The following is a 6,939-nucleotide window of genomic DNA, read 5'->3' as shown; positions in this document are numbered from 1 at the left end:
GAGATGCTTGACTCATAATAACGAGATTCCTTACATACCCTTCCTTGTTTGCTATGTACGTGCGTGTGTGTGTGTGTGTGTGTGTGTGTGTGCTCGTGCACTTAGGCCAGTATCGTTATGTGACATTTTTACTTGCAGCTGTATAATCTGTGCTATAATTCTATCATTCTATAGTTTATAGTTGTACTTTATTTCGCAGTTGAGTGACAGCATGGTGCAGCTGCAGGTGAGTTTTGTTAAGGAGGAAGGAAGGAAGGAAGGAGGAGGAAGAGGAAGAAGAGGAAGACGAGGGCAAGAATAGCACACGTGCGTGGGAGTGCCACTGCTATTGCCACTGCGCACACACACACACACACACACACACACACATACACAAGGGGACACAAATGCATGCAACAGACAAACATTACTTAAACTGCTAGAGGTCAGTGAGAATGAAAGTGGTGGTGGTGATGGAGAGGGAGCGCGTGCACGCGTGCGTCGTGCGCGCGCGCCCGGAATCGAGCTCGGGCGCTCCCGGTGACGCTCTCTCTCTCTCTCTCTCTCTCTCTCTCTGTGTGTGTGTGTGTGTGTGTGTGTGTGTGTTGATGCGGTGCACAGCAGAGCAGTCCTCCCACGCACCCGCGTGACGCACATCGCTGCGTGGGCGGGCCGCGCGTGGGAGTGCGAGCGCGCGATTGTAGCAGCGCGGAATATCCCAACTCTGGCAGTAGGGGAGTGAACGACAAGAAAAGAAAGAAAGAAAGAAAGCAAGCAAGAAAGAAAGAAAGGCGGAAGCCCGACTAGTTCCTCTCTCTCTCTCTCTCTCTCTCTCTGTCTCTCTTTTGTCTGTTTGTTATTTTTTTTTAATCGTGTGCACCTCCGGGTTTTGACAACATACATACACGCACGCACACGCACCACGCGCGCATACACACACACACACACACACACACACCAAGATTCGGTAAACGGAAGAGCGGAACTACCTGCACGCTGACACGCGCGCACACACACGCACACACACACACACACACACACTCTCTCTCTCTCTGTTTCTCTCACTCAGTCTGTCTCTTTATTTCATATCGATCCGATGTCGCGCGACGCTTCACCTCAGTGACCCGACTATTTCTCAGGCCTTGTTTTTTTTTTTTTTTTTTTTCGTCTTATTATTATTATTATTTTTTTAACATTGTTATTCTCAGTACAAAAAAAAAAAAAATCGTGCATCAAGAATTTAATTTTTAAAATAAAAAAAAATAATAAAATTTCCGGGAAGGAGAGGAATTTTCTTTCGGGGGAATTTGGGAAGAGACCAGAAAAGAAGTCCATAAAGGTAAGAAGCTTGAGTTCTGTCTTGTTCCACACACACACACACACACACACACACACACACACACACACACACAGATATCCTAGTAACCTAGTATGCAAGGGTGCAATTAGTGTTTACGCGAGAGTGCAAAGGCTTTCCACACTTCTTCTAAACAATCTTCTTCACTGGATCAGAGATCACATAACAGCACGAGATCTCCACACACACACACACACACACACACACACACACAGAACATACCCTGTGCTTATGTTATTAATGGTTATGAATATGTTATGGTGCTCGGATCAACCTTCTCAACATGTTCAGCATTTTCTGTGATGAATATTGCAGTAATTAAGGTGAAATCACACTGTAAATACACTTTCAGAACAAACAAAACGCTTCCTCAGGGGTTCTTTGGATAGTTAAAGGTTCTAAGCGTAAGTTCAAAACACTCTGGAGGATCTACAGGGAACCCCGTAAGGCTTACAGTACTTATTTGTTTGTTTGTTTGTTTGTTTAGTGAAGCTGAAACCTACATACTGTGTTTATTTAAAATGTTTAAAAATTCATCCAAAATCATCATTTGTTTTGATAAATATTTATCTAACTGTTAAGGTAGTTAAGGGTTAGTTATAGGGTTAAGGGTTCTGGAGGTTCTACAGGGAACCCCATTAGGCTTACAGTACTTGTTTGTTTGTTTGTTTGTTTGGTGAAGCTGTAGCCTACATATCGTGTTTATTTTAAATGTTTAGGGAAGTTCATCCAAAATCATCATTTGTTTTGATAAATATTTACCTAATTAATGTAAAATTACATATTTTATGTCCTCGAAATGGTTCCTCAGAGGTTCTTTGGATAGTTAAGGGTTCTAAGCGTAAGCTGTAAACACTCAGGAGGTTCTACAGGGAACCCCATAAGGCTTACAGTACTTATTTGTTTGTTTGTTTGTTTGTTTGGTGAAGCTGTAGCCTACATATTGTGTTTATTTAAAATGTTTAAGAAGTTCATCCAAAATCATCATTTTCAACATTTTGTTTTGATAAATATTTACCTAATTAATGTAAAATTACATATTTTGTGTTCTCGAAACGGTTCCTCAGGGGTTCTTTGGATAGTTAAGGGTTCTAAGCGTCTTAAATGGGAGTTGGAAACCTCTCTGCTTTAGGGTTCTACAGATTGTCCCTCTAGAGAACCTTTTAAGGCTTCCAGTATTTATTTGTTTGTTTGTTTGTTTGTTTGTATGTTAAGGCAAGATCTAGCCTACATATTGTGTTTATGTTAAACGTTTTGAATTGTTCATCATCCAAAATCAACATTTTTGACGTTTTTGTTTGACTGGGTTTCTGTGAATTGTTTGGATAGTTACGGATTCTGTGCGTCCTAAATGGAAGTTGGAATAATGAAGTTGGAAAGTGTCTTACAGGGAACCCCATAAGGCTTACAGTACTTGTTTATTTGTTTGTTTGTTTGTTTGTTTGTTTGTTTTGTGAGGATGTAGCCTACATATTGTGTTTATTTTAAATGTTTAAGAATTGTTCAGCCAAAAACAACAACATTTCAACATTTTGTTTTGATAAATACATAAATAAGGTAAAGTTACGTTTTGTTTTTCTGGGTTTCTCCAGGTTCTGTGGATAGTTAAGGGTTCTAGAGGGTTGTAGAGTTCTGCGTAGATCCTTAAGGGCTTTCCTCTGTCGTGTTAAATGTTTATGAAAGGTATATCGTCAACAATTTCAAAATTTTTAATAGATCTTTCTAATTAAAGTAAAATTTTAGTTTTCATGGAAGGAAGAAGAGTTTCTCAGGCGTTCTTTGTATAGTTAAAGGTTCTTAGCTTCCTAAAGGATTGTCCCTGTAGGGAGCCCTGTAAGGGGTTATATATAAAAGATATAAGATATATATGTTTATTTTAAATGTTTATGAATTGTACACTTTCCTCCAAACTCAGCATTTTGTTTGATTAGAAAAAATTACATTTTGGTATGCTCTCAAAAAGGGTTCTTAGGGGATCTTTGGATAATTAAGACGTGGAAGTTGTAGAGTTCTGCACAGATCCTGAAAGGGTTCTCTAGAGGGACAACCGGAAGAACCTGAAGAGTTCTAGATTTGTTTATTTGTTTGTTTGGATTGTAGGTTTTGTTTTTTAATGACAGATTTCTGTCATTGTGCCCTGGAGTTCTTCAGTTTCTCTGAAGTTCTTTGGATAAGGATTCTTCGCTTCCTAATAGAGTTTGACATGGAAGAGTTTTGAGATCCTGGAGGGCTTCTGTAGATCCCTACAAGTATTTATTTAGAGAAGATACACATATTGCGTTTATTCAAAACGTTTATGGATTCGACGAAAAGCAAGATTTTCAGCGTAAAAACATTTTCTGTGATAAACGTCCCGAATTAAAGTAAACTGAGAGTTTTCTATGTTCTCAGCTACACTTTTAGAACAAACGAATGGTTTCTTAGGAGCTGTTTGGATAGTTAAAGGTTCTGAGCTTCCTAAAAGGCTTCGAGATGGAAGTTGTAGCGTTCTACACAGATCCCGAAGGGTTTCTCTAGATCCCTGAATTTATTTATTTATTTACACACATACTGTATGGTTTATTCATTGTACATGGTTGTCGAAAATCAACACTTTCTTTGATAAATATCGGTAATTAAAGAAAAATGACAGTTTTCTGTGTTTCTCAGCTAGTCCTAGAACCAAAAGAAAAGATTTCTCATTTCTTGGCTAGTTCTTAGGTTTCTAAAGGGATTTAACACAGAAGTTCGGGTTCTCCACACTGAAGAACGCTTAAGACTTCAATTAATTGATTAACTGATTGATTGATCGATTGTACCACGTCCAAAGCATTTCATATCTTTACTGTAAATGTCCGTCTGTGTAAGTTGATCTAAACTGTATTCCAGCCAGAGCTGAGCAATGTGATTTTGATTTTTAAAAAATCATATCGTGATCGTATTGTATCGTAAGTATCGCAATAGTTAGTTTTTGTCTAACAAAGTGTCACATTTAAACAAACTGCACCAATGATATCCATGAATAATATCCGTGATATTAATATTATTTAATGTCGATAAAGATAAATGATTTATTGAGAAACTAATAAGAAACTTGTTGGTTAGTTGGTGAGTTAGGCATCATATCAACCAGCTCTGAATGGTGATTAATCACATAACCATTGACCCTTTCCTGAGTATTAGTTATTTTTGTTCTTTCCTTTTTTCGTTTCTTTCATTTTTAAGCTCTATGGAACTAAAACAGCGTTCATGAGAAACCTAAACATCCTTCTATTTTTACTATAGAATGAGTCAGAGGGGATGCACTAAACACTAACCACTACACACTAATCCATTCTAACACTAAACACTAACCACTAACCACTAAACACGTTTCTGTACATCATAATCTGTTTACTACTGTATCAGAAAAATATGTATATTAAAAAACATACGTGTGTGTATATAAAACGCCTAATAGAGCAGTGTATCCCAGGACACACACACATTTTTCTCCCTCAGCATGTACAGAGAATGTTATTACGATTATATTTCTGTGTGCATTTCACTGAAAGTATAATTACCTTTCGTCTCCACTGCCATGTTTTGTGACAAGTCTGACTTAAATGATCACAGATAACTAGAGCCAGGTCATGTGACACACACTCCGAGTGAAAGTCTTACTAGCACCATACACGCTGTAAATGAGAGCGAGAGAGAGAGAGAGAGAGAGAGAATAGATCTCATGGTAGCTGTAGATGACTTGTCCGAACCTGTCTGTAACCTTTAACATGGTTAAAGCCGTACGAGCGTCTTTGGGTTTTCGCTTCATTGCTTCTGTGGTCTATACACTAACTCTGTATTGCTAACACTTGAGGTGTTTTGTTGTTGCTGTTGTTGTGTGTTTTGTTGCTCTTTCTGAAAGAGGTGAATAATTTTGATAAGAATGAAAATTCCCAAAGTGGTGAGCCTTTGTGGTATTAGTTGAATGATGATGTTGATGATGATGATGATGATGATGATGATGTGTTTTTGTGTGATGTAATTGGAAATTTGTGACTTCTGTGTGATGAGAACTGATTTGAATTGATTGTATTTGTACCCCCTCACACACACTTTATGAGTGTAGTGCACTTAGGGCCTCTTTTACTTCCTGAAGTTCTTCTGGTTTTTTTTCCAGAAAAATATCTGTAGTTTCAGGGAGAGACAAAGTGATTAAAGCTGATATATTTATACACATATCCAGGGATATGATAGCTGTCACTCGGTCCATCAGACAGTCAGAACGTCCGTCCGTCTGTCAGTCAGTCAGACAGTCATTCAGTCAGTCGGTCGATCATTCAGTCCATCTATTAGTCAGTCAGTCAGTCGATCAGTTAGTCAGTCAGTCATTCAGTCACTCAGTCACTCAGTCAGTCAGTCAGTCAGTCAATCAGTCAGTCAGTCATTCAGTCATTCAGACACTCATTCAGTCACTCAGTCAGTCAGTCAGTCGTTCGGTCATTCAGTCCATCTATTAGTCAGTCAGTTGATCAGCCAGTTGGTCAGTCAGTCAGTCAGACAGTCATTCACTCAGTCACTCATTCACTCAGTCACTCAGTCAGTCCGTCCGTCCGTCTGTCAGTCACTCAGTCATTCAGTCTGTCATTCAGTCCATCTATTAGTCAGTCAGTCGATCAGTCAGTCAGTCATTCACTCACTCATTCACTCACTCAGTCACTCAGTCAGTTCGTCTGTCAGTCAGTCAGTTTTTACATTTTACAATTTCATGCAAAATTTTATTTAGCTTTATTTAACCTTGTTTGCAGATGTTCCTTCAAAGTACCACTGAAACAAACCACTCAACTCAAACTTTTTGCCTTATGAGGAACTTTTTCTTTCAGTAGTTAAAATTACTTTTCCTTTATCCTTCAGAAGCACAGAAAGCATCCCATTCTCTTCTCCTTGCTCCTCATATTCCAGATAGTTCTGACAGAAAGGTTTACGTGCAGTGAGCGGTCTCTGAGCTCGTCCTCGGAAGAAGCCGCCGTGTGATCGCAGGCTCATCGCTCACAGAGAGTGTGTTATTCATGCACATTGATGAAGGTCTGGTGTTAGGAGATATGAGTGCAGGCGGAGAGAGTGCTTTCAGCCGGCCGTGTTGTGAATCCGTGGCCTCAGAGAGAGAGAGAGAGAGAGAGAGAGAGAGAGAGTGAAGAGCCCATCCATGCTCATGCCAAATTGGTTTCAACAAGGTTCTGTGCTCTCTGGGCCTCGGCCTCCGTCCTCCATTGGAGAGGCAGGAGCTCGGCTCTCTTTGCTTCTGTGTGTGTGTGTTTTTGTGTGTGTGTGTGTGTGTGTGTGCTCACTTTAACTCTCTCCTGGAGATGCGTGATGACCCGCTGTCATGGAAAGTCTGTTTTCTTCTGCTGTTACAGCAGAGCTGTTAGAGTGGGTTAAGTGATGATGTAATATCGATATTAGGGCTGGGCGATATGAACGAAAATATCATATCATGATCCTATCATACATGATATGATCACGATATGTAGACTTGCGATCAATGTCCCAACAATTCAGTAGTGCTGCATTAAAAAATCTTGTTTGTTACTTTATTTGAAGACTACATGTATAAGTGTATTTTTACTTTTATATTTATCAGTAAC

The 6,939-nt window shown here is 39.3% G+C and overlaps 1 protein-coding gene across 2 annotated transcripts in view; it reads left to right on the top strand.

Moving 5' to 3' along the window:
• The first annotated feature begins 552 nt into the window (after positions 1-552).
• The window catches only part of nab1b (NGFI-A binding protein 1b (EGR1 binding protein 1)), a 38,530-nt gene continuing 32,143 nt past the window's right edge, over positions 553-6,939 (top strand). The window contains exon 1 of one of the 2 annotated variants that reach the window (XM_053234441.1): positions 553-1,318. The gene's annotated coding sequence lies outside the window, so the exon portion shown is untranslated. The remainder of the gene's footprint in view (positions 1,319-6,939) is intronic. The other variant, XM_053234442.1, reaches the window with a different exon arrangement.

The sequence above is a fragment of the Pangasianodon hypophthalmus genome, chromosome 5 (assembly GCF_027358585.1).
Source record: "Pangasianodon hypophthalmus isolate fPanHyp1 chromosome 5, fPanHyp1.pri, whole genome shotgun sequence".
Lineage (NCBI taxonomy): Eukaryota > Metazoa > Chordata > Actinopteri > Siluriformes > Pangasiidae > Pangasianodon > Pangasianodon hypophthalmus.
Note: the sequence above shows the minus strand (reverse complement) of the source record. Positions and strands in the feature narration are given on the sequence as shown.